This window comes from Pararge aegeria, chromosome 4 (assembly GCF_905163445.1).
Source record: "Pararge aegeria chromosome 4, ilParAegt1.1, whole genome shotgun sequence".
Lineage (NCBI taxonomy): Eukaryota > Metazoa > Arthropoda > Insecta > Lepidoptera > Nymphalidae > Pararge > Pararge aegeria.
In genome coordinates this window covers 10,102,212-10,116,241 of record NC_053183.1, presented here as the reverse complement: position 1 = coordinate 10,116,241, position 14,030 = coordinate 10,102,212, and the positions used below count along the sequence as shown (strand labels likewise).

The following is a 14,030-nucleotide window of genomic DNA, read 5'->3' as shown; positions in this document are numbered from 1 at the left end:
ATGGGATACCCTGTTCAAATCTCGATTTGGAGACAATAAAACCACCACGAGAGTAGACCCTTGACAAGGAAATCGAATAATAATATTATTATTTATATTAAAAGCCATAAATATAGATATACTCGTACATATATTTTAGGTTATATTTATAAAACAATTATTTGAATTTTTGTTATTAATTTTTAAAACATATTATACGTGCACTCGTACATATTATGTTAAAAAACAAGAACAAACAGTGCCACTGTAACTTATGTTAAAGATATAAATTGAAGACAAAACCTTCTACCCCTTTTTATATTGCGCGCACGGAATCATATGAGAATGAGATGAATTTCAAGAGTAGGTAGAAGGAATGCAGAAAGATACTTTACAATATACTAGCGGCTGCCCGTAGCTGCTATGGCGATTATTTTGGTTTTTCATGGATCCCACGAGAACCGTACATATTTCCAGGATAGCCTATCCAGGGTTTAATCTATTTCCATGCCAAATTTCAGTTAAATTGGTTAAGTATTTTCTGCGTGTAAGAGTAACAAACATCCATCTATCTAGCCTCAAACTTTGGTATTTATTATTTTAGTAGAATACCAACCGCGACTTCTAATAGTTTGCATTAATCGTTCATCGAGAAATATACGTGAATTTACAGAAAGTTTTGGTAAACTTTCTACAAGCCCTGATCACTTAAGTAAAATAGGTAAGTAGTTAAAGGTAATTTTTAAAACCAATTAGTATGTCTTCCTCCTGTTCTTTATTTCCCTATGCTAATTGATTAATGTATGCATCACTACTATGCTGCATCTACTATTTGTAGTCATTATCCGTGAACTAAAGTAGCGTCGTCGTGACGATTACGTCCATGTATGAAAGCGATCATTAAAATTGCTTCTTGGATCAATATTACTGTATACTAAGGCTGTTTCTTAGAGGCATCTTTTAACACATAGATACGCATAGGACTTAAGTTCTTTAAAATATTGCCATGTAATGTGGTATATTAGTAGTAGAGTTTTTTTTTATAACATATTTGGACAAATGGACTTTTTGTTAAGAAATGAGAAAAAATACTGGTCCACTACAGGGCACGTGAAGTCCACCACGCTGGTCCAGTGCGGTTTGGTGAACTCCACACACCTTTGAGTTCATGATGGAGAACTCTCGGGCAGTGGCGTGCATAGAGTGTATGCAAGTTTCCTCACAATAGTTTTCTTTACCAAGTGATATTTCAAATGATTAATACACACATAACTAAGAAAAGTTAGAGGTGCGTGTTGGGATTCAAACTCACCCCCCTAAAGTGAAGTCGAAGTCCTACTCACCGGGATATGACAGTTTGCTGCGAGCCTTAAATCTTAACAAAAACATTTTTTTTGTTTTTATTTCGGTAAAACCAACTTATAGAAAAAATAAGAAAACAGAGTATGTATGGTTCTAACGTACTAAATAAAATAAATAAATAAATAATCAGGTCAAAATTGATGTAAGTGGACTTAGGCACCTTTGTAACTTGTGCCTTCTTATTTTAAAATGAAATAAAGCATACAAAGCGCAGCTGGTAATGGTAATGACGGCCGTTAACATTATTTTTATGTTTTATTTCAAAACCAATTTACTACTAGATACCGGGCGCCAAACACTCGAACGGAGAGCAATCGAGAAGGCCAATTTTGGACTACTTTATCTAAACAACCGCGGCCGTATATCATGGCGAATGTTGACTCTAAGTAGTCCATCGTCTATGGTATATTGGCGTGAACTGTGACTTCATATATCACAAAAAAACTATTGCTATGAGATTAGCTACATGACCGACGAGCATCGTCCATAGATCCTTAGCGCTTAATTATGCGCTCATCGAATGCTTTCCACAGTTGTATCGTAAGTAAAATTATGAGTGTTGTTCAAAAGCTTACATTGCTCATGTTTCGCATTAGTATAAAAAGACGTACATTAGTAAAAAAAACATCACATCGAAAATTTACCTAGAGAAATCGATGTAATGTGATTATGTAAAGTGAAACAAAAAGAAAAGTAGCCAGAGTGGTTCGTTACTTAAGTGATTGACACCACCATGGATGATAGGCCACCCATGATTTCAGTAAAGGTACATTTGAACTGGGCATAACTTCAACTTCATTAGCTTACTATTGGAAAACATTCATAAATAAATAACTTTTTCCTTTTCTTCAGTTTTATTGAAAGAGTTTATTTTCTTTATATTTTTTAGAATATAATGCATGCCTACGAATAGAATTATGTAACGTGGCTTTTACATTCAACAAATTATCACAAGCTTCTTAATCAGCAAGAACAACAAAAGTATCAAGAGTGCCAGTAAAAAGATGAATGTCATGATTTACGGAATCTTTATACCTACTAACCAACTTGTTAAAAGTAGTTGTTTTTAAATTAATGCACGCCACTTACTCCTCCGTTTGATGGGCGATTTGTGTATTTTTTTAATTGTTAGGAGATAATCTCGAACAGTTAATTAAAGTCCACGCTGATGAGCACGTAGTTTTGGCAAATGAAAAAAAAAAAAAAAGTTAACTTGTTGTAATAATACATAATTCATTTTATCTTTACTAGCATGAGTAGGTACTTTGTCCTTGGTGTCTTTTTTTGGTTTTCTGATAGTTCGTGCGCTACGAAAACGTACCTTTATATTATTATACCTACAACATGAATTAAAATGTATTCCGTAGTATAAAAAGTGTTTATTTCAAATAGTATGTCTACTTGAAACGAAATACTTTTACCGCTTTCTAAAATACGTTTGTATTGCCTTTTTTACTACTTTTAATATTGAGGTGAATGTTTCCGAATACAAATCAACGCGAAATCTTCGATCTGCCTTTGATTATTATGAGTTATCTTTAAAACTTTAGTGAACTACTTTAAAGTAAACTTGATCAACAAATGTCTTTGTTCTTGCATCTTGATTAACTTTGGTTAAGATTAGAAGAGTAGTAGTTAGAGATAAGATTGACATAACTATGGATCGACAAATATATGTTATAAACAGCCATTAGGAATTCATATTGCATACCTATGCACTAATATATTTACTGACATAAAGAAAATAAATTTGCTAACTATATACACATATGGAGTTCTATGTTCATATTAATTTCATCGTTATCAACACTTTTTGAACAGTGAAACAATTTTAAACTCCACTAGCTAGTCCACTGCTTGAAAAGTTGTTTCTGAGGGATTTATAGACCAGTACAGCATCTGCCTGCAACTTGCTTTATATCTTCTGTCTTGCCTAGTGACGAATATTGAAAATTTTGGGGCGGAGCCGCGACTATATAGTACTTTGGAACTCCAACTTCTATCGGCTGCCCAAGCCAAGTTCCCAACTTTTGATTAATTTACCCCAATTTATGATTTGTTACTCATAGTTCTTTTCATCATCAGCTGAGTGCCGATCTTTGGCAACCATGTTTTCGAAGTCATCACTACAAAAACTGTTTTAACACGTTCGTCGTCAGGTTTTGGGAAAGTGAGGAATAAATTAATTCAAGATACCTATCATTACCGGCCAACTACGAGGCACATGGCTTCCACAACGCTGGTGAAATGTGGGTTGGATGACTTCACTCATCATGGAGATCTCTTAGGCATGCATATTTCATCCCGATGTTACGCTTCACCGCTAAAGCAAGTGATAAGTCCTCTCAAAAGAGAAGCCGAAGTCTTAAATACTAGAGTATCATCCGTTTAAATATCGATGATAGTCTAGAGGTATTATAAATTAAAACAATATATATATATATATATATATACATCTATATTAAAACAAACCGCAAAATCCCCGTTTTTTTAAGAAAAATCTGGCGCATTGGCTGTGTACAAAATGTTTTTTTATACAATATCCGAGTATCTGACTTCGAATTAAAAATAATATTATTTTGACATTATTATGATAACATTGATATTACCTGTATAATTTAAACATTAACTTTTCAATGCTTGCTCAACACGATTTTGCAGACATGTGTAATGATTGTTCTTGTTGTGCACTTTACATTTCGCATGCTTAATAGTAGAATGTGGATGAATGTTATATTATTATAAGACCCTATGTAAGCTCATATTCAGCGAAAATTTCATTTCATTTCATTTCATTAGGTACGAGTATATGAAAAAAAATATAATAACCTCTTTCGAGTTTCTTAAAAGCCACAACCTTTCTGAATTTTGTAAGCTTGTTGAGTGTGAGCCCAAATAATTAGTTTCATGGTGCAGCTTTCTCTAACACATAATCTTTTAAAAGATTGAATGAGAAACACATCATTATCACCTTAACCGCACTGTCTATTACTTTTGAAACTTTGTTAAACAAGCATTATTTGCTACATTGACTATCCAAAACAACTTTTTGTGTCACCACTTGTTCTTAATACTTTCATTTTAAAGAAATGTTACGAAGTACGATAATTTAGAATGTACTAAGTAGTAGGTATACCAAAATATGTTTGTATTTACTCGTATTAAAGTTTCTGTATTTTTGTATTATTCATTAAAGATAGAAATATGAATGTTAAAATGTAAATTGTTGACTTGCGAAATACTGCTAAGTTTCATGCCGGCTTCTTCTCGTTATGATCTGACTTCGAACCGGTGGTAGAGTCACTACAAAGACTAGTGCTTCTAGAGGTTGTATTTTGAATGTGAATAATTTGATTTTGGTACTTAAAGTATTTATTGTTTGTTTCAGATACATGCGTGTTCAGGCAACATAAAAGAATAACAAGGTAATATATTATATCATGTCAAATAGAACTTTTGCAATACAGACACATACATGCAACTCCCCACGCTATGTGGCCCCCCATACTATGCCAGCAATTTGTGAATGATGCGTGGCATTGTGGTCGCGACACCTCACACAGCATGTCGGTAATGTGTTTCAAGTAATTTAATAATATAAATATTATATGATTTCATTTAACGCTCCCGGTATCGGTTGGTTAGAATGGGAAGTTGCCAATATGTTTCTACCATAGTTAATTATATCTCTCTAAAAGTTTCTACCATAGTTCTACCATAGTTAGTTATATATCTCTAAAAGTATGTTAACTCTGGGTTGAAAATCACATAAGTAGCTCCTTCAAAAAACTTCAGACAAGAAAAGCCTGAGCGTTGAAAAGGTTTTTGTACATACGTCTCGAATATGCAAAGTACTTTTTATTTCGATTATGGCGTGTTTATCATATTTTGATTATGATAATTATCAATATTGCTATTGGCAGGCCACCTTAAAATAATTTAGATCACAAAACTGTCACAATATAGAGGATTAACTGAGCCATAGGCAAGATTTTTATAAGTATCAAGTATCACATAAGGGTTAATACCTTGTCATGTGCAGCTTTATGTTGTAGTAATTTATCTAACGTTGTTCGTCGTTTTCGTGACTGTTGTCAGAATTTTAACAGAGTCAAATTGCGCTTAGTATCACTCTTCATTCGGTTTTCATCCGGAACAAAACTTTTGGTTAATAAAAACAATAGTAAATGCAAATTATACCGACAAAATAAGCCGTTGTTATTGTTGCTTGTCACCTTCGTGACCGAGGATTCGGTTTAGTTTTATATAAAAAGAATTGAATATTTTCCAAATGAGTACCCTGTTACACTTTTTTATTTATGAATTAGCAGTAGACTCCGGTGCACTAGAAAGTAAACGGGAACTAAAAACATCAATTTGAACATCCTTCGACGGGCTGAAATGGTAACATTTCATAATAAGAAAACAATGTTTTTTGGATTGTCCATTTAAGAGACGTACGTGAATGTAATTTATCAATATCCATTTTTATTTTTATGTTTATAATCAGTATTTAAGGATATGAGTTTAAATAACCTCTTTTAAAAGAACTTTATACAGTCATAAAAACAAAACAATTTATTGCTATATGATCTTGTCTTATTTAGTATTCTGATATACAAGCAACTATGCAGTTTCGACCGTGATTTAAATCATGAACATTTAGGAGCCAAGGGCATTTAGCGGTTTCCAGTCATCAACAATTTCTAAGAGGTGGAAAGGCTAGATCAAGTTATGCTCACTACGATATCAGGCAGGTAATAATAGCCTATAATAATATAATAGTCATATCAAATTATTGTCCAGTTTCGACAATGAAGGTCGGTTAAGGTAGAATTTCATTTCCTTAAAATATGAGCTTATATGAATTCACTTAACGAGAAAACGTGTTTGATTTAATAATATTTACTAGTTTTTTCCCTCTGTTCTCGTCCGCATTTGCTACGGTGTTTTACAAATCGCGTGGATACCATTTGTTTCCCTGGTATAGAAAGTTACCTATGTTATGTTCAACTATCTCTATGCCAAACATCAAGTTTAGGGCGTAAAGGAAGGACAAACAAACAACAATTTCGCTTTTTTAATATAAGTAAGCACTATACCGAAATTATAAATAGGAAAACCTCGTTTAGCACTCGACATTTAATTCGGCCGACTGTCTGTTAGTAACGCTCTGAACTAGACTTAAGAATAAAAGTCAAAAGTCATGAAATTATACATATTTTAAACAACTATTGAAAGTGAAAAAAATTACATTTATTTTATTTTCATCCATAAATGATCAAAATATGGGTGTTTTAAATTTAAAGTAAATATAATATTAATATTTGAAGAAGATTTCTAATGAAAAATAGCAAAAATATACCACATTAAATTTTAATTAGATCCTCTATTATCTGGTCATAGGTTTTGACGACCTCTTGAGCGATGTTGATTTAAGTGGGAGTTCCCGGGTTCTGTCCCCGGCAGGGTCAATTTGGGAATTTCTGAATTTCCGCTGGTCTGGAGGCTTCAGTCGTGGCTAGTTACTATCTAAAGTTATTTTTAAAATTTCAGCTAAAGCGGTTTAATAACTTTGTCTTGACAAACCCCCTACCCCCCTTATAGAATGTTGCATATTGATAATATTAATAAGGGGTAGAATGTTTGCGCATTCATATTAATGATTATGAAGGTATGTCTGTGTGTATTTTGTTACTCTCACATGACGAAACCATTGAATTTTATTGAAATCTAAATGACAAAGGTTACATATCCTAGAGACAGACGAAGGCTTATTTTTAAGCTGGGTACATTAGCCCTATAAAGAGACACGTGAGTCACTAAAAAAGGAGGAGGGAGCGGTGTGTGTGGTTGCAGAAAGTTTGAGCTAATAATGATGTGCATTGAGTTGCTGAGATTAACCAAAAACACATAGTATATGTGTTTTTGGTTAATCTCAGGTATAACCTTACTGGTATAAATCAAGGATGGAGAATTCAGGATACCATAAATCTTAAGCATACAAATAAGTACTTACATATCAAATTGATCAACGTTTATGTATTATACCTACATCAGCTATTTTGGTAGAAAAAAATATTTATCAAAATTATCTTATATTAATAAATTACGAGTTGAATTCAGCAAAGAAACTGGTTCGCAACACTTCCGTGTCACACTGCACAACTTGACAACACCCACTGGATAGGTCGTGCACACACACATATATAATATAAAAACTCTGCTCAGTCTTACTTAAAATAGTCCAATCTAAATTTAATGTCTCGAAAACTCTGCCATCCAGATGAAATTTATATTAATATTTATATGTACTTATTTGATCTAGTCTTTAAAAAGTATTCTTTTTAATATAATTGATTTTCTTTAATGTATACATGGGCTTAAAATAATATCAAACATGTTATTATGCTTTATGCATGTTTTATCGTCCTTTGCCTCGCCAGTCTTGGAATATATCTTTTAAGCAAGACACCCACGAGGTACCTATATGGAATAAGTTGATGATTTTTTATGTACATTTATGGCGCCGACATTCCGAGTCGCTATCGAGGGGTGAGGAGGGGGGTTCCCCACCACGTAATGCCACACAGAAATAAGTGATTTGATTTAATCGATTTGTCCCCATTTCGGTGGACAAATAGGTACTGATGCAAAAAGTGCTTTAACAATATTTATTATTCGTTTAACATGACACATTGTATGAACACTTGCATTTTCTGGTTTCTGAAGATTAATCAGTTTATAGTTTATACTCATAACTAACTCAGCTTTCCATATATGGATTGGAAGGCGTCAACATTCATTGATATCTCATTAATAAAACATACAAATAAGTTATAACACAATTATTTAAATTAAATTCAGAATATTAATTCGTAATAGTTTTCCGAAATTTTATTGATCGGACACATTAATCACAAGATATACATCGTGTCCAATGAATATAACTTTATTGGATAAAACGATGTATCGAGTACGAGAATATTGGTGCGCTAAGATTTGGCAAGGTAAAAGCCTAATACCATCTACAAATATTTGAAGTTAATTAAAAATTACCTACTTAGTTGTGTTCACTATTTCTATTATTATATTCGCGCTGTGTTCTTTTTTATTGTTAAACTGATTGTAAACCAGAGTCCGGAATATATATGAGAACAAGAATTGTTAATTTGCAAAATGTCAAGATCTTATTTTAGAACCCTGTGGTAGTATGGTCTAACCACAGTGCGCGGTAGTTTGTATGCATGCGACGGTTGCTGTTAATATTACGGTTTTTGATTTGAAAATGACATCACTAGCGTTACCGTCTTATATAACACATCACATTATAAAACGAAAAGTCATTCAACTTCAAATAGAGTTTGTGTAAAAGTGCTAATCTTAAAATGCTTAACAAGTACTGAATGGATTTTATTCATGTGTTTCCCTTTAACTAGTTAGTAGCTTTCGTATGATCGGGATTCCTATATACATTATACAGTTAAGGTCGCTTCTTGAATTCTATCCTTATCCTAACTAAAAACATAACCTAAATAATAAACTAGTTGTAACGCTTTTATGCCTAATAACTAACCAGCTGTTGATCATGACATTTTACATACACGTTGTTTATGTAGAAAAGAGCTGCTGCTTCTGAGGGGATGATGCTATAACTTTCAAAAAGTCTACGTTAACGAGAGAGAAGATGTTTTATTTTATTTATTAAAATAGCACTTTAATGCAGTAGTTTTGGTACAATTTTAACCCTTAAAGCTTATTGTATAATTAAAGGTAACTTACGTGTATATATTTGTATAATATATTTAATTTTAAATTAATTATAAACTTAAATGGTAAGTAAATTTAAATAATTTAACATTAACTATTTATTTGAAATGGTGTTACCTACGTAGAGATTTATTTTCGTATGAATATTTGATAGTTCATTAACATAGAGAATTTATGTTAAGAACTTATAAATCTTTTAGAAAAGCTTATTGAGGTTTTGTTTTTTTCCGAGCACGATGTTATTTGCTTAGAATATGTTATTGTGCGAAAAATTGATGCAATATCTTTTTGTATTTTTTATAATTTTTATATGCATTTTAAATTTATAAAATTGATAATTCCTCCAAGTGTAGGTAAAAACACTAATAAAAATTATAAAAAATATAAAAAAGCAATGTGTCTCATTGTGATATGGACCTTTGGAAAAGTAGATCGAAACTGCAACGTTTCCTCCTAGATGACGCTACAGTCGCTATAAGACTGACGTGAAAGGCATATACTAATTTCGGCATCGACAGTAGGAGCCGTAGCTTAATTGGTGAAAGCGCTCAAGCCGCGATTGCCCGAGAGTCGCAGGTTCAGACCCTGTCGGTTCCAAAAATTTTTATATGCTTTTTAAATTTATAAAATTGATAATTCCTCCAAGTGTAGGTAAAAACACTAATAAAAATTATAAAAAAAATTTATATGCATTTTAAATTTATAAAATATCTTTTTGTGTCAAAAAAGCACAAAGCATCTCCTTGTGCCTATTATAGTTCAATTTATTTCAGCTATTTACATGCGATTGTGCAATTAAAATCACAGCTAAACATCCACACAATTATTATAAAATGAGTGTAACAGTTTTATTTTGATATTTTTATTTTGGTTTGAGTTTGATATTAAACTGTTACACCTGTTGATACCTAACCATTGTAGATTTCATGCTGTTGTTTCATTTTTACTAATGCAACAGTTAAAACTGATTCAAAAAAACCATTAAGACATTTTAGTTTCGCAAATAATACTTATAAGTGAAGGCCTTAACGCAGAAATACAACGCGCTGTGCGCTCGTTGATGTCTTTTGTACTGCGTTGTTAAGGGTAACGTTAGAAAGCTTCCTTTTAGCCAAGTTAACTATCCATACTCGCTTTTATAACCTTAATGTGTAATTGAGATTTCATTATGTGTCGTGGTGACCACGAGGCTTAACTAAATTTCCATATATTTATAGAGTTTTCTCAAATGTTTGCGATTATGCACAATCAAATTTGGGACTTGCAATGATTTCGATATATGATTTGTTTGTCGTTGGGAGTAAGGGGTAAATTGTGAAGCTCGGGGCAAGGTCAGCTGACTTTTAGGAAAAATATGTTTAAAAATTAAAAAAATAAATTTTGGGCTAATTATTGGGTCGTAGCCTACATTTTGTTAATTTAAGTGCATGTGATCTAGAGTAGTGTTGGTGATTTTGAAATTATTTGCTTCGTATCAAATAGGGGCAAAATTTTCAAATCCTTAAATCCTTATCCGGCATGGTAAGATGCCGGTCTTGAAATATTCAACTTATATCCTAATATATACTACCTACTACTGACCAGACAGTGTTGCTAATGACTTCGGCCGCGTTTAGAGTTGTATTTAAACATTAAAAAGATCTGTTTATTCCAACTAAAAAATACCAACCCAACTATATCTGATTTTCAATACAATTCAGTGCAATGTTCAGTGAATGGTAACAAAGAAACTTAGAGACATTTTCGCATGAATTATATTATTCAATACATTCAGAAACGAATAAACAATTTTAAAATTTCTCAACACACCATTTCTCATTTTACTATGATCCAGTTTTTTCAGACTGACTATTAGCTCCACTAGTTTTAATAGTGTAACCGGCAAGGTAACCACCGATTCTTTGTTTAAACAGCTAAGCCTCTTAGATCCCTATGTAATTGGTCTACGTCCTGTGTTCAGAGGGTTTTGCTTATGGTGGTTTGAAATTATGTACGGATAGTTTATATTTGATTACATTGAAATCTACAAACATGTTAATATGCGGACGGTTCGTTAGTGACTGGTTATGGATCCGGTGGCTGCTCTTAGCTATTCCCGAGTCACCAACCAACGGCCGAGTCAGCTCCCACGAGCCTGTCAATATCCTAGCATGTTCCCTGCATTTTTGCCCACGTTCTGCTTGAAATTATAAAGCTATTTGATCAAACTATAGTTACTGTCATCTGACCTAAGGAACCGGTTAAGGATAAATAGGTAGACCAGATTTAAAGAATAGTTATGTCGATTTGCCAATTTAATACATCCACGTAAACCAGTGAAACATACAAATGGTCAAAATGTAAGATTGTCATTTAAAAATTCTTATATTTTTAATTAATTCAATGGACTATATTATGAATCATTAATAACAACTCATTGTTGTTAAATGGTACGCCCTTTAACCTTTCATGCTGAGGCATATTACTGAAGCCTGTGTATTTTATGTTTGCAGTTATTATGTGTTGTATAAACTGATTAATGTATTATGAGTTAGGTTATAATGTAATGTTTGCAGCTATGGTGCCTTAGATAAAACGGTTATTGTGTACCTGTTGAAACTAAAGTAGGTATTTTAAAATAATCTGCGGTTTGCATCACTCTTTCTTTAAAATTGTAGATTATGAATCTTTATGATATGGGTTTCTCTACTAATCTAGAAGTAAAAATAAGCGGTAAACAAAGTTGATTGGTTTTATATGTTCAAACTATTAACTTTTCGTTTTCAAATACGAGATTAATACACTTTCTTACAACCAACAGAAATAATGTTTCTGTTCAAACTTTTTTCTCCAAATTCAGTTTATTAGGGATGGGTTTTCTGTTTTCGGAAAATCCTTTCTTAGTTTATTCCCACATCGTTTATTCCTAGATTTCAAATTCTAAAGCACATCAGTTTATGCTATTTTGCCTGTCAGTCTTTAATGCTTCATGTAACGAAAGATTAATACGTGTGCAAAATTATCAAAAGTATAGCTTTTCGAATATACGCTATTGAAATTCAATATCATATCATTATAAAATAGCTTTTATACATTTTTTTCTAATTCAGAAACTTTAATAATACCATGCCGTAAAGTGGAACGAGGAACTCGTGGAGTGGCAACTAGTACGTTGAACCTCCGATCCTTGTGTGAGTGCACGCACACAAGTACACAGCAAGATAGGGACATACGTTTGTCCACTGTGTGCGTGTGCAACACAAACCTACTGAAGTAATCTGATTCACGAGTATACGCCTGGGTTAGGCAAGACGTTTGGGATTGAATTTTAAATATCTGTTATCGCTTATCATTTGCAATAGATAATTGCACATTACTTAATAAATTTTGTAATTTTATTTATTGACATTAACGCTCAACCAGTGAGAGCACATAGAGTCTAGGAATTTTGATTTGATTTAATTCTTTACTTCTTCTAAAAACTTAAACGCGCTGAATCACTACCTACTGTTTATTTCTACTACTTGCTTCGTACAATCAAAAGCGTATATTTTTTCTTATGAACGTTAAACTTACCTACATAAACTAACAATAAGGTTTCGACATAGATTTCAAAATAACATTAGTTTGACATTAAGAGACACTGCAAAAAGTATATCTATCAATCTATTTTAAAACAATCTGCTGTTGTCGAAAGATTTATAGGTGCAATAGGTTTGAGAAGGCTGTATATTACAACAGTTCTTATTTTTTACATTTCTTAAATATAGTTTAGTTAAATAAAAACATCATGAAGCAGCGAGGACAATTTACATTTTTTTTATTTATCACATAATTTAAAATAAATCAACATAAACGAGAAATAGAGAGGGTGGAAATGATTATAAATTACTATCTATATGATTTGTAAAATAATAAATTAAAGACTTTGTTTTAGTTCGAACGCGCTAATCTTGGGAACTAGAGTCGTATTTAAAAAATCATTTTCACTTTTGGTAGTCAAATTCTTAAGGAAAGTTGCAGGCTATTTAAAATTGAATGAAAGATCATTTAACGACTTCTAAACTTTTAGTGTAATTATAAGGCCACAATCCACAATGGAGCAGGGTGATGGACCAATGCTCTAATTCCCTGTCTTATGAGAAAGGCGGCCTGTGCGGATCAGTGGGATGTTACTAGGCTGATGTCGAATAAATGTTATACTTTCAATTTAGCAGTAAAAATTTAAAGTATAACATTTTACATTTTCCAACATTTTTCATGTTCCTAGTAATATTAGTAAAATAGCCTGTAAGTCACTAGTTAATAAAAGCTCGGAATCATGATTGCAACAAACCAATCGGCTTTCGTCCTTGCCGCTTGCGACACCGATAATGCACCGCTAATACGCATCGCATTAAAGCCTTCAAAATAAAAACAAAACGCGGTGGCTAATTAAATGCTATTTTTTGTGTTTTTTTTCTGACCTCAGTCACAGTTTCGTAATTGCGATACGTGTTGTACACGTGAACTGATTGTTAAAGATCTAAGTCGCAAGGTCGTTTTAAATGTCATTACAGACTAGATAAGTAATAAGCGAATTCAATAACAATTGATATTGAGGTTTGATATAATTTATCCGAATTCCAATGGTTCAATAAAATTAATTTGGTAAATACTACTTCATTTTTTCATAATTATATTTAACAAATTATATGGGATAGTAAAATTTCATTATAACCATACTTAAATTATATATACAGAATAATACAATACAAACTAGCATTTGCTCGCTCGCAATAATGTAGATTTGTCAATCAATCGCATAAAGTAAGAATCCATCCCTCCTTGTTGTAATGTTTTCATTCTCACTTTTAACTCAATACTCTTACAAAATTTTTACACCCCTAACCGAAATTTATCAGCATGGTACACAGAATGTAGGCGCTATTATCTCGATA

General features: G+C 32.3%; 1 protein-coding gene across 1 annotated transcript in view; it reads left to right on the top strand.

Annotated features, from left to right (window-relative positions):
- Positions 1-4,728: 4,728 nt before the first annotated feature.
- LOC120637869 (transcriptional regulator CRZ2) overlaps positions 4,729-14,030 on the top strand; it is a 42,501-nt gene continuing 33,199 nt past the window's right edge. The window contains exon 1 of the mRNA XM_039909914.1: positions 4,729-4,766. The gene's annotated coding sequence lies outside the window, so the exon portion shown is untranslated. The remainder of the gene's footprint in view (positions 4,767-14,030) is intronic.